Source organism: Pelophylax lessonae, assembly GCF_965119305.1.
Source record: "Pelophylax lessonae genome assembly, chromosome: 9".
NCBI lineage: Eukaryota > Metazoa > Chordata > Amphibia > Anura > Ranidae > Pelophylax > Pelophylax lessonae.
This window is the reverse complement of record NC_138776.1, coordinates 141,221,745-141,239,266: the sequence shown is the minus strand read 5'-3', so window position 1 is coordinate 141,239,266 and position 17,522 is coordinate 141,221,745. Positions and strand designations below refer to the sequence as shown.

Genomic DNA, 17,522 nt, shown 5'->3' with positions numbered 1-17,522 from the left:
TTGGGAATTAACACAGCAAATTCTCTCTAGATGGTATCTTACTCCTTATCGACTATCAAAATTTTATCCGACACATTCGCCACTGTAGGATAGGAACAATAACAGGCACAGTTATTGAACCAAACCCGGCATTAGCCCTTTAAAATCTGGGGATAGATAGATATCCGATAAAGATACGATGGATTATAGCCCATATATTAGTAGCTGCGAGGTTAACGATAACTAGACAGTGGAAAAGCATCGAAGTCCCTAAATTAGCTGAAGCAATAACATCTGTTAGATTAACGTATGAGTACGAAAAGGCATTGGCATTGCGTTTTAACACAATGCTGATGTTCTTAAAAATTGGGAATTATGGACCATATAGATTGGCTATTAAAGGATTGACTAGCAAGGATTTAAATTCCAAGGAGGAAATTGTGTATTCCAATTGCTCTGAGTGATTATGAACACTAATGGTGCAGATTATTTCTTGCTTTTATTTTATGTATATATCTTTGTATTGAAGGAATTGTAGATGGATGCTCCCTTTTTTTTTTTTCTTTCTCTTTTCTCTTCTTTTTGGTTGTGATTTTTGATTTGTATTGTAAACTTAATAAATAGATAAAAAAAAAAAAAAATATACTGCAGTAAAGGTGCACGAACACACCTCAATATACTGCAGTAAATGTGCACTAACACACCTCGATATACTACAGTAATGGGGCACTAACCCACCTCAATATACTGCAGTAAACGTGCACTAACACACCTCAATATACTGCAGTAAAGGTGCATTAGCGCACGTTCATTTACTGCAGTAAACATGCATTAATGCAACTCAGTATACTGCAGTAAACTTGCACTAATGCACCTTAATATACTGCAGTTAACATGCACTAATGTACCTCAAAATACTGCAGTAAACGTGCACTAACGCACCTCAATATACTGCAGTACATGTGAACTAATGAAGTTCAATATACTGCAGTAAATGTGCACTAAGGCACGTCAATATACTGCAGTAAACGAGCACTAATGCATGCCAATATACTGCAGTAAACGGGCAGTAACGCACATCAATATACTGCAGTAAACGGGCAGTAACGCACATCAATATACTGCAGTAAACGTGCAATAACGCATGTCAATATACTGCAGTAAGCAAACCTTCCCTGAAACACTAAACTGACAATAAAGTAAAAATGAATGGTCACACTACCTTCACACTGCACTATCACTATATTAATACTAAACTGATACTCTACACTCACAATAGAATAACAATAGCACACTATAGAACACTAACTTTCTAGTAGCAATGAACAGAGCCCAGTTCTATATTGCTCCCCTCCAATATCACACTGCAAATGGCTGCTGTAGGAAGGATCCTTTTATAAAATGAGGTGGGTCTTAATCATGGGAAATGATGATTAAGCCCCATGGTCGGGGCGAAACGTGTTGGGGTGTAGGTAATTCTCTCCACAGGGGCTCATTGGCTAAGACAGCAGCAGTAGAAATTGGCTCCCGTTACTGTCAATCACAGCCAGTAAACCTTTCAACAGTCGTCACTTAACCAGTTGTCCCTATTCAAGGATTTCCCTTTCTTTCCTAAACCAGTGTTTCCTCTCACTTAATCTCCCACTGGCAAGCCCCAGGAGAAATAAGGGTGAATCTCCCCAGAGGGGCACAGAGCAATAAAAACCTAACAGAGGTACCAGACCTTCCCTGCTCAATTCAAAACTGGATGTGTGCTCTGGGCCCACCGTGTCCTAAACCTGCCCTTTGTGTGGTCACAGTCCTGCTGAATGACTGCAGAGATGAAACCCACATATGCAGACTGCTTGTAAATATAAAACCTTGCAAACCATATGATTCAGTTTTGGGAGAGATGACATTAAGTAATGATTCCGCATTGGTTTGCGAATGCATTGTTATGAGTTCTGATGAGAAAAGGTGGGCTGTTCAGGGTGACATTACTGTATGTATTATATGTAATCATGCCCAGAATCAGACACCTGCTTTTTGTGGAAACATATTTTAAACTATTTCAGTTTCTATGGCTACAGGAATTTGATTTTCTCACATTGTCAGAAGCGATGTTGATAAAGGCAAGTGTATTAAAGAGAAATGCTCTTCTTTAAAATCCAAGCTGGATTGACATCTTTGATTAACCACTTGTCTACCAAAGTAAGTATATAAACGTCCTGATATTCAAAGGGTTAAAGCAAGCCCACAGCTGCTGCTGCAGTGGAAAGCTTGGATTGCGCTTTCAGGTAAAAGTGATTCAGGAGGCTCTAGAGCCATCCAATCTTTTTTGTTGGGCTCTGAAGGTTCCTCTGGGGTGCCCAGGACCGCAGTAAACGGCTGTCTTAGTGAGAGCAGGAGGACATCAGGCGTACATCCCACGCATTTGAGGTATCGCTGCAATGTCAAACTGAAAGAAATAATTCTTGGGCCATAATCCATGGCTAACTCTAAATTGATCCATAATTGAAGACTTATAAAGCATCACCTATAGAGGGTTTGGGCATCAAAGTTTTTTGAGATTTTACAAACTGGCACAATTTTAAAATGGTTGTAGTGCTAGAAGGTTTTTTTTTACCTTAAGGCCCCTTTCACACATGCTGTCTGTTTGTCCGTTTTTCATCCATCCGTTGACGGATGAAAAAAGGACATCAATGTATCTCTACGTAAAAACGGATGACAACGGATGATCATCAGTTTTCATCCGCTTCCGTCAATGTCCGTTTTTTTGAACGGATGAATGCCCTATTTTTCATCCGTCAAAAAAACGGATCGGACGAAAAACGGATGACAACGGATGAAAAACAGATGACAACGGATGAAAAACGGATGACAACGGATGAAAAACAGATAACAACTGACGAAAAACGGATGAAAAACGGATAACAACTGACGAAAAACGGATGAAAAACGGATAACAACTGACGAAAAACGGATGACAACTGACGAAAAACTGATGAAAAACGGATAAAAAATAGATGAAAAACGGATGGAAAACTGATACACTTTTGACGTGACTGAACTGATGAACTGAACGGACCGTATGTGTGAAAGGGGCCTAAAGCCTCGTACACACGCAACGATTATCGGCCGACCGATCGTCCGACTTTTGTCCAAGTTGTGTTTTGTTGGTTGGAATGTGCCTAGACTGCACACGAATTTTCTCGGCCAACAAAATTCTACTTCAGAAGTGATGTCATGTGTTGGTTTGTTTTCTTTGTGTTTTTTCTTCACTGAGCATGCCCAGACTTGCTCATCAGATTTTTCCCTGTCGAAATCTGTACTGACTGCACGAAAATCGGCCGTTGTGTTGACGGCCAACAAAAATTTTATAGTCTGCACACCAGATTTTTTTCGGCCGAAAAGTCGGTTGTCGGAAGCATCATACTAACAAGCCGAAAATCGGCAGATCGGTCGTCGGACGAAAATTCCCTGCCAATTTTCGACGCGTGTGTACGGGCCTTTAGGCTCCTTTCACACCAGCGGACCAAACAGGCTCACCTGTCAGTTTTTCAGGCAGACCCAATTGGACCGCCCATTGATCTCTATGGGGCGGCAGATGTCAGCGGACATGTGTCTGGTGACACCCGCCGGCATCTGACCTTATAAAATCCACCAAAAATAGACGTATGGAGTTATGTTCACCATCCATCCAGCGGTTTGGATTAGATGACAAGCGATTGGAAATGGACATGCAGTCCATTTCCATCTGATAGCCCCATAGAGAAGAGCAGGCTGTGTCCTGTCCGCTCTGCATAGCGAAGCAGGCACAAACCTGTCATCCGCCTGCTCAGCAGGGATCAGCAGAGAGATCCCCCACAGGGCAGGTGGATTCCATTTGGACGGATCCACTCCGTCTAAAAGGGGCCTTATGCATTCTATCAACCTGTGGTCTGCTCCCCACCCCCCCCCCACCATACTTACTTGAACCGGATTTAGATCCATCGCTGTGAATAAGTGCAGCAGCTCTCTCGACCCTGTCCCTCCTCATTGGTTCAGACACAGCAGCGGGAGCCATTGGCATCTGCTGCTGTCAATCTTAGCCAACGAGGAGAGGCTGGGGGCGAGCCAAGCTGCACTCTGTGTGTCAATAGCTTAGGAGCGAGCACACAGGAGTGCCCCCATAACAAGCAGCTTGTCATAACCAGTATGGCATGTTTGTTATAAAAAATAAAAAAAAATTGTAGGTTTACAACAACTTTCAGGCTTGACATATTGCTCAAATTAATGCAATATTAAAAAAAAAAAAAAACTGCTGTAAATGAAAGAATCTAACCTGAGCTAAATATACCACTCCAAAAAAAAAAAAAAAAAAAACTAAACAGCTTAATAAGCAAGTTCCTACTTTGACGCTAAAATCAGATCATTTTAATAGGAGGTTGTTTTTACCAAAAATCACTCTATTCATCCTTAGGTAACACATTTCCATGTATACTAAAGCTTTCTAGATCCCTGGTGCCCGACCTGCATCCTTAGGGTTGCATGTAGCCCTTTTGTATATAATGTACGGCTGTCAGACATCAGCAGTCTATAGTAGGAACATTGATTAGAGTAATAGCATTGATCTCTTCTAACCTCATGTAACATGTTCCAAGTTTCGTATTGTCTTCTGCAGCATATCCCCAGCCAAATATGTAGCATGTCCAACCCTGCAAATCTACTGCGGGTTCCCCCATCGCATTCAACTCGCAGGCAGTTCACACTGCCATATGCAAATCGCTGGGGGTGTCAATGCAAAGGTAATGACACCCCCAGATCAGTTTGCATATCGCAGTAAGAATTGTCAGTTCGGACATGAATCAGATCTCATAGGTGACAACATCCAATGCGATTCGATTCTGGTGCGGACCAACAAAAGGGTCCTGTGCGAGTTGTGTCCGAATGCGATGCAAATTCAGCCATACAATCTGTATGGCTGAATTTGCATCGCACAGACTGCGCATGTTATTTTCAGCGCAGTGCGCTCCGAACCACATGCAATGTCAGACATCGCACTAATGTGAACCGGATCCTTAAAACCATATGATTAGTTCACAATGATTTGAAATAAAATGAACACTGTCCTTTAAAAGTAGTGTATTACGTGTGAAGCAATATGAGCCTTTTTCCTGCTGCTGCCATACAAAAGCTGTGAGTCCACCCTCTAGATCTAGTTCTGCATACATGCACACAGTCTACTCTACACTGCTGACATCCCACTAGTAAGTTCTGGCTGTTGTCCTCATACCCAGGAGATCTAATAAACTACACTACCCATAATGCAATCCTTTTCCCAGCAGCAGAGGGCGCCTCTTGACCTGCTCATACGGTGTGCACAGCTTTGTGGGAAATGTAGTTTGTATATTGGACAAGTCAGAACTAACAGTAAGTTCCAGAGCACAGCTGGCCTATATTTCCCATCATCCCTCGCTGCTTGCTATAAGGTCAGGATCCGCTGACTCTGAGCTGAAGGCTGATCTTGAAAACCGAAAGTAAGTAAATAGATACAAATAAACTATGTAACGATTAGAAGCTGACCTTTTATTACCCCCCGATCATACACTTTAAAGGGGCTGAGCTCTGAATGTTGTCATTGATCCAGATTCTCATAATAATCTATGGTGATCACATGTTGATTAGAAATTTAAATGTTCATTTTTTTTTTCTTTTCCATCTTTTATTTTTTTTTTTTACTATGTATAACATTTAGTTACCATATGTAGGTCATTTAAATAATCATTCAAGTTAGATCTTTATTATATATCATCAAACAAACCAGCATTTTATTTATGTGTTCTGTATTATTATTTCTACATAATCCTATTATTCTGCTGAATGTATTTTCTGTTATTTATTGTATTTTATATTTGAAGTAGAACTATGGGCAAAACTTTTTTTTTTTCATTTTGGGCAGAGCAAGGGAGGGTTCTAACTTCTAACCATACCCCCCAACTTTGGAACATGAGAATGAGGGACACCTAGGGATGGAAAAGACATGTGGAGTGCACCTCGACAATAATGGGCGTGGCTAAAATGCGCTGAAAGGAGCATGGTTAAATAGAGTCTAAAGCAGTATTAAACCCACAAGCAAACATTTATTATATTTCCGCTTACCAATTCTTAGATGTCATGGCTGCATTCGCTTTATTTTTCTTTCATTTTTAGGCTTTCTTTTTTCGCCTGGTGATCCAGACAGAATGTCTTTCGTTTTTAAAAGAACAAGCTGTCCTGCAGATGTAGCAGTGTTGAGACAAACCATTTACTACTACCAGGGGTGCTTACAATGGTCAGCTTTTATTTATTTATGTAAGACCTTTATCCTGAAAGGAAAAATCTGTTTGCTGCAACAGATTATAAAGTGTAAGGGCTCTTTCCTGAAAGACTCCATGGCAGCATACGTTCGGGTAGGCTCCGCGTCCTCTCCTACCTCATAGGACCCCACTCCCATAAATCTTTGCTCCCTTTCAGCATCAGTGTTCTTTTTTCGTCCTCCTCATACATATGGTTTTTATGTTCCTACTATTTTCAAGTCCTATACCTTGAAGCAGATTGGGTCGTGGAGACTCCGATAAGCCCTGGCTATTAGCAGGGTATGGAGGGGGCAATGGAAGAGACCCTCAGCAGGATCGCTGTGGTCTGGCCGAGAGAGCCATGCTGCCGCGGGTGGCCTAACTTTGCCTGAAGACACAGTCCGGTGGTGTGCCTCTGGGACCCTTCTCTGCTTGGGCAGGGTGGTAAGCCCTGTGATGGGACCTTTTTTATTTGTTTATTTCTTTTGGTTGTGCCCAGGGGCGGACTGACCATTCGGGGATTAGGGCACTGCCCGAGGGCCCAGGGTCAGTAGGGGGCCCCATGAGAGGCTACACACTACAGAAAGAAGCCAGGAACTTCCATGCAGGCTATGCTGTGGTAGATATTTAAATGCCCACTCTATGTGGCTGAGCTGCAATTTGTAGGTGGAGCTTTGTGTGGCTTGAGTGTGGACACAGGGGGCCCCATGATCTCTGATTGCCCGGGGGCCCCATGAGTTGTCAGTCCACCCCTGGTTGTGCCTTTTGTGTGCTAGTCTGAGGTATTGTTTAAGCATATGTCAGGCCATTTTTACTTACTGCTGCTGTTGTCTGCCGTGTTTTTCTTCTCTGTATAGTCCGGTGGCTCCCGGTCCCGCCGCTTCCGGGTTGCGCGGCGCTTCTGTGCATGCGCAGTAGCCGCCGGGCACTAGATTCGGTGCACATGCGCGGGAGTGACGCGTGACGTCACTCGCGCATGCGCGGTAGTGATCGGCGGCTGCGAGGCGGCATATTTAAATCCCTCAGTATGTCAGAGCTGGTGGGAAGGTCGGCATACACATACAGCCTCCCCCAGACTCTGACTGTCGTCTGAGAGGTAAGAATTTTATTTTAAAACATTTATTGGCAGTTTTTTTTTTTGCTTGGGGCTTAAGCTTAGATCTATGTATATTCTTTTTGCTTAGTTGTGAAGAGTCTCTTCGCTCCTTCTGTTGCATCGATATGGACGCCTCTCCACCCCCTAGTGGCCAGCCCGCTCATACCAGGTATGTGCTGGGCATTGAAGGGGGGGGGGGGAGGATTTGTGTGTCTTTCCCTGATATATCGCTGCATGTGTCTGTCTTCAGCTCTTCCAGGTCTGAACACCAGCCTAGCGCACGCAGCGAAGACAGACATTCTAAGTCGCATCACCGTCACTCCTCGTCTAGGTCCAGGCGCAGCTCCCCCCATAATAGGGGAAGTGATGGCAGATCTTCTGGTTCAACACATCATGGCCGTTCAGAGCACCCGCATGTGAAGAAATGCTGGGGTTGTGGTACCATGGTAACAGATGGCTCCTCTCTGTGTAAACCCTGTTATACCCAAGCCACGGGTGAAAGGGAAAAGTCGGACCATCATATTGAGGAAGTGGTGCGCAGAGTCCTCAAAGACTCCCTAGCTGAGTTACAGAAGCCGAGTACTTCTGCAGGGCCATCCCGCTCTCCGGAAAGAGATCTTCTGGTTCAAGATCCTTTTGAGTCCTCCCAACCTAGCCATCCTTCTATCCTTCCGTCAGAGTCTGAATCTGATTCAGATGACTCCGGTTCAGGATTTGAGTTCGGCCTTGTCTCCCCTCTAGTGAAGGCGGTAAGAGAAGCCCTTGAATGGGAAGAACCAGCTGTCTCCTCCCCGAAACAACGAAAATATTTCAAGCAGCTATGCAAGGAGCGCTTGGACTTTCCATTTCTAGGGGAGCTGGGAGATATAATTACAGAAGAGTGGAGCAAAGTGGAAAGGAAAAATTCCCTGACCACAAAAATGGCGAAGTTGTATCCATTTAAACAAGAAAAGGTGAAGTACCTGGAATCTTCCCCAAGTGTGGATGCAGCCGTGATGCGTTTGGTCAAGCATGTCACTCTTCCAATGGAGGATACAGCCTCTTTTAGGGATCCGTTGGATAGGAGGATCGACGCTGACCTTAAACGAGCCTATCTTTCGGCCGGCATGGCCTGTAAGCCAGCCTTGGCTTTGGCTACAATTTCAAAGGCCATGGAAGTCTGGATTAATGCCCTCGAGGGCACTCTTGGAGGAGTTTCGGAAGAAGTGCTCCAGAGCTCCCCAATCCAGGAGCTGAAGTTGGCTGCGGGTTTCCTGGGGGAGGCATCTCTAGACACCATTCGCCTTTTGGCTCGAGTTATGCTGGCTTCTGTTACGGCTAAACGCGCCCTTTGGCTTAGGCCTTGGGTTGCTGATGCTGCTTCCAAACAGGCTTGGTGCCGGATTCCCTTTGAGGGTTCTTCCCTCTTTGGGAACAAATTGGATGCAGCCATATCTCGGGCCACGGGTGGAAAATCTGGGTTCCTCCCTCAGGATAAACGCCCAGGCGCTCAGAAGCGCTCCTTCCCGAGAAGACAAACTACCAATCGTTCCAGGGAAGCACGCAGCTACAGACCAGGCAAGTCCTACGGAAGAGGTTGGAAGTCAAGGCAATCCACCTTCCAGAAAGGCTCAAAAGGCTCTTCGTCTGGTGACCGGGAGGCCACCAAATCCTTTTGAGGTTGGGCCCATCCAGGCCTTCCCGGTAGGGGCCAGGTTGCTCCAATTTCGGGATGTCTGGGCGGCCTCAATCCAGGATCCCTGGGTGTTAAACATCGTGTCCCAGGGACATTTGTGGGCGTTCGACAACGTTCCCAAACCCAGGTTTGTCGCAACCTCACTTCCTTCTTCGGCAGAAAAAAAGAAGGTCCTTCTCGCTTACGTGGATTCCTTACTGGTTCAGCGAGCTGTTGTGCCAGTTCCCGATGCAGAACGAGGTTTGGGAGTCTATTCACCTCTGTTCCTCGTCCAGAAGAAGAACGGCACCTGGCGCCCGGTAATAGACCTCACATATCTCAACAGGTCTATCCATCAAGAAAGGTTCAAAATGGAGTCCCTAGTCACAATACAACATTCGATCCTCCCAGGAGATTGGTTGGCATCGATCGATCTAAAAGACACGTACTTCCACGTTCCTGTGGCAAGAGAGTACCATCAGTTCCTCCGGTTTGCTGTAGGTCATGCTCACATGCAATTTACGTGTCTTCCCTTCGGGCTCTCAACTTCGCCTCGCACGTTCTCGAAGACCTTGCTGGCAGTTGTGGCTCTCATCAGGACCAGAGGCATCAGATTACATCATTATCTGGACGATCTCCTCCTTCTGTCCCAGGACAGACATCAGTTACTCTTACATCTGGAGCAAGTAATGTCGACTCTTCAGGAATTCGGTTGGATTCTGAATCTAGAAAAGAGCCATCTGGTGCCTACGCAGTCGCTGGTGTTTCTCGGGGCACTGTTCAACACGGTGAAGTGCACCATTTCCCTGCCAGAAGAGAAAATTCCTGTAGTTCAGAGCAGGGTGTCTCACGCTCTCGCTGCCTCTCGTCTCACTGCTCGTCAGTGTCTAAAGGTAGTAGGGACACTCGTAGCCACCTCGCCCATGGTGAAGTGGGCTATGTGGAAGCTGAGACCCTTCCAGAAGGGGTTTCTCCAACAGTGGACGACGGAGAATTTGTCACAAGTAATTCACCTGACCCCATTCATGAAGGGATGCCTTCCCTGGTGGTTACGCCGTAAAAATCTGACCAACTGCCACTCAATCGCTCCAATTTCCTGGATTACGATAACGTCAGATGCCAGCAGTACCGGTTGGGGAGCCCACTGTCTGTCCGAAGTGGCACAAGGCAGATGGAGCTTTCCAGGTCAAGGAGTGGTGTCCAACATTCTAGAATTACGAGCTGCTCTCAAAGCCCTTCAGGCTTTTCACCATCTAACACAGGGGTCATCAGTGCTGCTAAAGATGGACAACACCACGGCAGTGGCTTATGTCAAGAGGCAGGGAGGTACATACAGTATGTCTCTCCTCCAAGAAACAGAACCGATCATGACATGGGCTCAGCATCATCTGGCCAATCTTTCAGCGGTCTATGTTCCGGGAGTGTTGAATGTGGAGGCAGACTTCCTATCCCGTTTCCAACTGGACAACAACGAGTGGTCCCTCCATCAGGAGGTGTTCAACTGGGTACTGTCCCTGGGGATTTCGCCCGAAGTGGATCTGTTCGCGAGTCCACGCAACAAGAAGCTTCGGAAGTACTACACGAGATTCAGAGATCCTCGAGCTTTCGGAGTGGATGCCCTCACGGACAGGTGGAACTTCCAGTCTGCTTATGCCTTTCCACCAGTGCCAATAGTACTCCAATTCCTGCGGAGACTGAAGATGGAGGAAGTAGAGATCGTGGCAATAATCCCTTTCTGGCCCAACAGACCATGGTTCCCCCTGCTGTCCCTTCTCAGCTTCAGGGATCCAGTCCCTCTACCTCTCAGGTCGGACCTTCTATCTCAGGGTCCTACTCTGCACCCATGCCCTGCACGGCTGCACCTCAGGGCTTGGTTCTTGAGAGGGGGAGGTTGGAAGCTCTCGGATGTCCAGAAGAGGTGATTCCGACTCTCATGAGTTCTAGAAGACCCAGCACCAATAGGGTATATGAAAGAATATGGGCCAGGTTCATGAGTCATCAGGCCCAGGGGTCAGGTCCAGTAGGTACACCTACTATTCAGCAGATTCTAAGTTTTTTACAATCTGGTCTGGATCTGTCCCTCTCGGTTAGTTCTCTCCGGGTGCAGGTATCTGCCATTTCAGCCTTCACCGGAATTCAGTGGGCAAGTCATCATCTGATTCAGCAATTTTTTAAGGGCGCAGTCAGGCTTAGGCCTCAGAGAAGGCCGAGATTTCCAAAATGGGATCTTCCATTAGTTTTGGACTTTTTTTCTTCAAAGGATGTTGCTTCTATGTCTATCAAAGAACTTACGTTGAAGACAGCATTTTTGGTGGCCATTTCCTCCGCTAAGAGGGTCTCTGAGATACACAGTTTGGGTCACAAAGAGCCTTTTCTGACCTTTTTTCAAGACAGGGTGGTCCTTATCCCTATGCTGGGGTCGAATCCAAAAGTGTCCTCTGTTTTTCACGAAAATGCTGAAATAGTTCTTCCCACCTTCAGAACTGATGGGAATTCTTCAATTCATCCTCTAGACGTGGGCAACACTCTAAGTCAATATTTGGAGGCCACATCCTCCTTCCGCCAAACGGATTTCCTTTTTGTTCTGCTCCATCTTCTAGAGCGGTGGCTGCGTGGGTTGTTCAGGCTATCCAATGGGCGTATAGAGCGAAGGGCTTGGCTCCTCCAGAGGCGATTACAGCTCACTCTACAAGAAGCGTCGCTACGTCTTGGGCAGCTTCCAAACACGTCGCGCCTGACGTGATCTGCAAAGCAGCATCCTGGTCATCTGTTAATACTTTCCTTTCCCATTACTGTATTGAACCTGCTGCTTTATCTTCCGTTAATTTTGGCATACAAGTCTTGTCAGTTGATAGTGCCAATTAAAGTTTTCTTTGTTCAGCATCTTCCCACCCGGGAGTGTATAGCGAGTTATTTCCCGAACGTATGCTGCCATGGAGTCTTTCAGGAAAACGGAAAATTGATATCAAATACTTACCGTAATTTTCCTTTCCTGACGGACTCCATGGCAGCAGGAGTCCCCTCCCAATTCCTGAGTAGGCTAGTTACAGAACACTGATGCTGAAAGGGAGCAAAGATTTATGGGAGTGGGGTCCTATGAGGTAGGAGAGGAGGCGGAGCCTACCCGAACGTATGCTGCCATGGAGTCCATCAGGAAAGGAAAATTACGGTAAGTATTTGATATCAATTTTCCGTTTTCACACATATAGTCCATCAAACGGACTCCGCTTTTCTCAGTGGGGGATCGATCCGCCAATCCCCCGCTGAGCAGGAGAATGACAGCTGTTCTCCACACTGTGTGCGGAGACACAGCTGTCACAGCCCCATACATCTCTATGAGGGAATCAGATGGGAACGGACCGTCTGTCCGTTCTCATCCGATCCGCTGGACGGATGGAAAATAGGGTTTCCATCCATTCAGATTTGACGGATCGGATCGGATGTCAGCAGACATGCCTCCCCTGACATCCGATGCCCCATAGGGATGCATGGGGGGACCGTTCAGATCCACCAAAAAAAACGAACAGGCGGATCTGAACGGTCCGCCTGTGTGAAAGGGGCCTTAGTGTATTTAAATCTGCTAGTCCCTCTAACTCTCCCCTCCCCCAGACTGACCATGCTGCTGTTCAAAGGTGCCCTATTGTTCCTTCATTCAGAGTTGTGTCTCACTAATACGGGAGGTGTGTTACTGACCAGATCACCAGGTGAAAAAGCCTAAAAAAAAGAAAAGTAATGAAGCCACCACATCTAATGATTACTAAGCTGCAATATATTACATTTTTGATTTTGGGTTTAATACCGCTTTACAGTGGTATATACTGTACACAGTTCACAGTCCTTGTACCCACAAAATACTCCCTAATTTATGTTTTATGAGTGAGGCTCACTGACATAAACCTGCACCATATATACATGTATACACTCACATACAGTCAAGGGCTGAGGTATACTTAGTTACCCTTTATATCAGAATCCCCCCTTCACATCAGATGTCCCCTTCACATTAATGTCCCCTCTTTCACACTATGAGTCCCCTTCTTCACATCAGTAGTTTCCCTTTTATATCAGAAGACCCCTTACATTAAGAGCCACCCTTTCACAGAGGAGTCCCCTTTTACAGCAGGAGTCCTCTCTTCACATCAGCAGTGGCCTTTTAAATCAGGAGCCCCCTATACTTAATGCCAGGAGTCCTCCTTTACATCTGCAATGGCCCTTCAGTTTGGGGCCCCTTTACATCAGGAGTCCCCCTTTAACACTGTTAGTTCCCCTTTACATCAGGATTCTTCCCTTCACATCAAGAGTCCCCCTTTACAGTAGAAGCTCACCGCTTAGCATCAGGAGTCAGTCTTCTTTTCACATTAGAATCCCCCTTTACATCAGGCACTGGGGGAATTAAAGAAATAATAAATAATGAATTAAATAGAGAGGGATCCTAAGCCTGGGATGCAGACAGCTAAGAGGGAGATACTTCAGGCTGGATTCCAGTGTAAAGTGGAGGGAGTTGGGCTGTGGAGCTGCGGGGGAAGTTTCTAGGGAATGGAGGAGTCTAGCAAGAACTACTGGCAGGGAAAGGGGGAAGGCATCTAGCGAAGAGGAAAAAGAGGTCGGCGGTGTCGGGACAGGAGTGTTTAATGACTGGGAGGAGAAGATGTGTATTAGGGTCTTTTAACACAGGCTTTACTCTAGAAGGACTCCGATTGCTTGGCGGGGATCGATCCACCAATCCCCGCTTAGCAGGCGGATGACAGGTCTGTCTCCGCTTACTTTGCAGAGGCGGAGCTGTCAGATCCCCGCTCTCCTCTATTGGAGATCGGGTGAAAATGGAGAATATCCGTTTTTATCTGATTCTATCCGATCCAATCTTCCCTATTTTCATCCATCTGGATTTCAGACAGGAACGGATCAGAGAGTAGCGGGTGTCAGCGGAAATGTCACCGCTAACATCCGCTGCTCCATAGGGGTGCATGGAGCATCCGATCCGGTCCGCCTGAAAAACTGACAGGCAGACCTGATCAGAAAGCCCGTGTGAAAGGGGCCTAATGCCTCGTACACACGCAACGATAGTTGGCCGTGAATTTTCGGTCAACGTCCGATTGGCCGATTTTCGGCTTGTTAGTATGATGCTTCCGACAACCGACTCCGACTTTTCGGCCGAACAAAATCTGGTGTGCAGGCTATAAAATTTTTGTTGGCCGTCAACAAAACGGCCGATTTTTCGTCAGTCAGTAAAGATTTCGGCAGACAAAAATCAGATGAGCAAGACTGGGCATGAAGAAGAAGAAAGAAGAAAAAACACATGGAAAGTAAACCAGAACATGACATCACTTCTGCAGTTGGTTGTTGTTGGCCGATAAAATTTGTGTGCAGTCTAGAGCACATTTCAACCAACACAACAACACTGGACAAAAGACGGCTGATCGGTCGGCCGATAATCGTTGCATGTGTACGAGGCCTTAGGCTCGGAGATGCCTTCGGGGGAGGAGAGCAGTAATCAGAGCTGGGGAATGGAAATCACTGATGAACACTAAGAGGAGAGCTTACAGGGAGGAGAAAGTGTGTAGGTGCAGGGGGAGCAGAGAAATCACCTACCTGTCAGATATCGGAGACCCGGCATGTCGGGCAGTGGATGTTGGCGCCCAGAATTGAGAATGACAGGGTGTGACATACTGACGGACAAATATGGAGGCAGGGTTATATTGTATGGCTGAATCAGGGTGTTCTGAATGGCATGAGATCGGCTGCAGGGATTGAGAACAGGGGTCAAAATTGTAAAACACCTGAATTTTGAAAAAAAAAAAAACAGCTGTCATTTCTTCTACCTTGTATCTGATCTGCAGAAGTGAGCGGGGGAGTGGGAGTGATGCAAGAAACTGCTCAGCTGAGCGGGACTTCGGGACATAAGTGAGAATCTTGGGCTGTCCCGCAGAATACGGGACTGTTGGGAGGTATGGTTATATAATAATATAATAGATAATGGTAAACAGGACAAATAGAGAGGGAGAATCTCCTTAACAGGAGCATAGACAGCAATAAAAACCTGACAGGGGGTCTTATCACTCTCCACTCTATTCAAAACTTAAAAAAAGTTTTGGCATTAGTTATACTTTAAGTTCCAGGGGGGGCAATATATTTTATTTTTTATGTAAATATTTTCCTTTAAAACTGTTGTGCTAAGAATTCAGAATAATGCTGGCCATACACGTATAGATTTTCGTTCAGAAATGGTAATTTTCTACACATTCTTTGGTTCTTCGATGCATTATGGAGTGAAACTGATGGTCAATCTGTTTCATTTGAAAGATCTGGATGGAAATGTTTTTTTCGTTTCATCAAATTTATATTGGGGCATGTGATTATTGGTAAAATCATACATGCTGTATTGCGCACGTCCTAGGAAAATATATCTTCCAGAAGCAGAATCTTCCTGAAAAATTATTATTTGTTCCTTAACAACATGCATGTGCTGGGCTGATGACGTACTGTTGATTCTGCTGCTAATGACAAATAGCCAGCGGCAGGATCTCCAAAAACAGGTTCCTGTGGGATTGATTTATTAGAACTGGAGAGCACAAAATCTGGTGCAGCTTTGCACGGTTTGCCAATAAGCTTTTAATGTCAGCTTTTTTAACCAGTTTTCACCTGGGCTATAGTAGATTGGTGGCCAGACGGGACTCTCCTTCTGGGTGGCCATCAATGCCGCCTCATCAGTGCCCATCAGTGCAGCCTCATCAGTGCCCATCAATGCAGCCTATCAGTGCAGCCACATCAGCGCACATCAGGGTAGAAGAGAAATTAGTTATTTCCTAAATTTTATAACAGAAACCAAGAAAAAGTTTTTTTTCAAAATTTTGGGTCTTTTTTAGTTTGTTTAGCAAAAAATAAAAAAAACCCAGTGGTAATTAAATACCACCAAAAGAAAGCTCTATCCGTCTCAAAAAAAAAATAAAAAAAATAATAATAATTAAAACTTCATTTGGGTATAGTGTTGCATGACTGCACAATTGTCATTTAAAGTGTGACAATGAAATCTGAAAATTGGGGGTGAAAGTGCCCAGTAGGCAAGTGGTTCATAAAAATGATTGTAAAGTCTTGTTTGTTGTTTTTTTTTTTTTTCAATAAAAATAACAAACAACTTAGTGTCGGTTCACACTAGGGCGACACAACTTCATGGCGAATTATGCCGTCGCCCGTGCACCGTGACTTTGGCGCGGCTTGCAACGACTTCACATAATAGAAGTCAATGCAAGTCACTCCGACTTTGCAAAAAAAAGGCGCAGGAACCTTTTTCTAAGTCGGAGCGACTTGAGTCGCTTTTATTAGAACGGTTCTCATTGCACAGCACGGTCCGCTACTTGTCAGGCGACCAAGTCGCCTGACAAGTCGGAACAGTGTGAACCGGCACTTATACTTGCCTCTTCTGTGCAGTTGGTTTTGCACATAGCAGCCTGGATCCTCCCCTTCTCAGGTCCCTCTTTGGCTCTCCTGGACCCAACCTCCCTTTGAGTGCCCCCATAGCAAGCAGCTTGCTATGGGGGCACCCTATCCGAGCTGCAGCTCTGTCTATCCATTCAGACACTGAGCTGTGGTTCGGCCCCGCTCCCTCTTTCTCTCTTCATTGGCTAACTGACTTTGATTCACAGTAGCTGGAGCCAATGATGCAGTTGCTGTGTCTTAGCCAATGAGGAGGGGAGTCCCGGACTGCTGAGACAATCGTGGGCATTGCCAGATCAAGAGGGGGCTTGGGTAAGCATTAGGGGGGCTGCTGCACACAGAAGGTTTTTTTTAATCTTAATTCATAGAATGCATTAAGATAAAAAAAAAAAAAAAAAAAACCTTCTGCCTTGAGAACTTCTTTAACCACCTCAATACTGGGCACTTAAACCCCCTTCCTTCCCAGACCAATTTTCAGCTTTTAGCGCTGTTGCATTTTGAATGACAATTGCGTGGTCATGCAACACTGTACCTAAACCAAATTTATGCCATTTTTTCCCCACAAATAGAGCTTTCTTTTGGTGGTATTTGATCACCGCCAGGTTTTTTCTTTTTTGGTGCACAAATAAAAAAAGACCGAAAAGTTTGAAAAAAAAAAAAAGTTTTTTTGTTTAGGTTATAAAATTTTGTAAATAGATATGTTTTTTCCTGCACTGATGAGCACTGATGACGCCGCACTGACAGGCACTGATGAGGAGACACTGATGGGGTGGCACTGATGGGGTGGCACTGATATGCAGCACTGATGGGCACTGATAGGTAGCACTGATATGCAGCACTGATGGGCACTGATATGTGGCACTGATAGATAGCACTGATATGCAGCATTGGTGGGCACTGATAGGCAGCGCTGATGGGCACTGATAGGCAGCACTGATGGGCACTGATGGGCGGCACTGATGGGCACTGATGGGCACTGATAGGCGGCACTGATGGGCACTGATGGGTGGCACTGATGGGCGGCACTGATCGGCACTGATGGGGGGCACTGATGGGCACTGATAGG

At 45.6% G+C, this 17,522-nt stretch overlaps 1 protein-coding gene across 1 annotated transcript in view; it reads left to right on the top strand.

Annotated features, from left to right (window-relative positions):
- Positions 1-5,410: 5,410 nt before the first annotated feature.
- NUDT13 (nudix hydrolase 13) overlaps positions 5,411-17,522 on the top strand; it is an 83,865-nt gene continuing 71,753 nt past the window's right edge. Inside the window, exon 1 of the mRNA XM_082269280.1 lies at positions 5,411-5,477. The gene's annotated coding sequence lies outside the window, so the exon portion shown is untranslated. The remainder of the gene's footprint in view (positions 5,478-17,522) is intronic.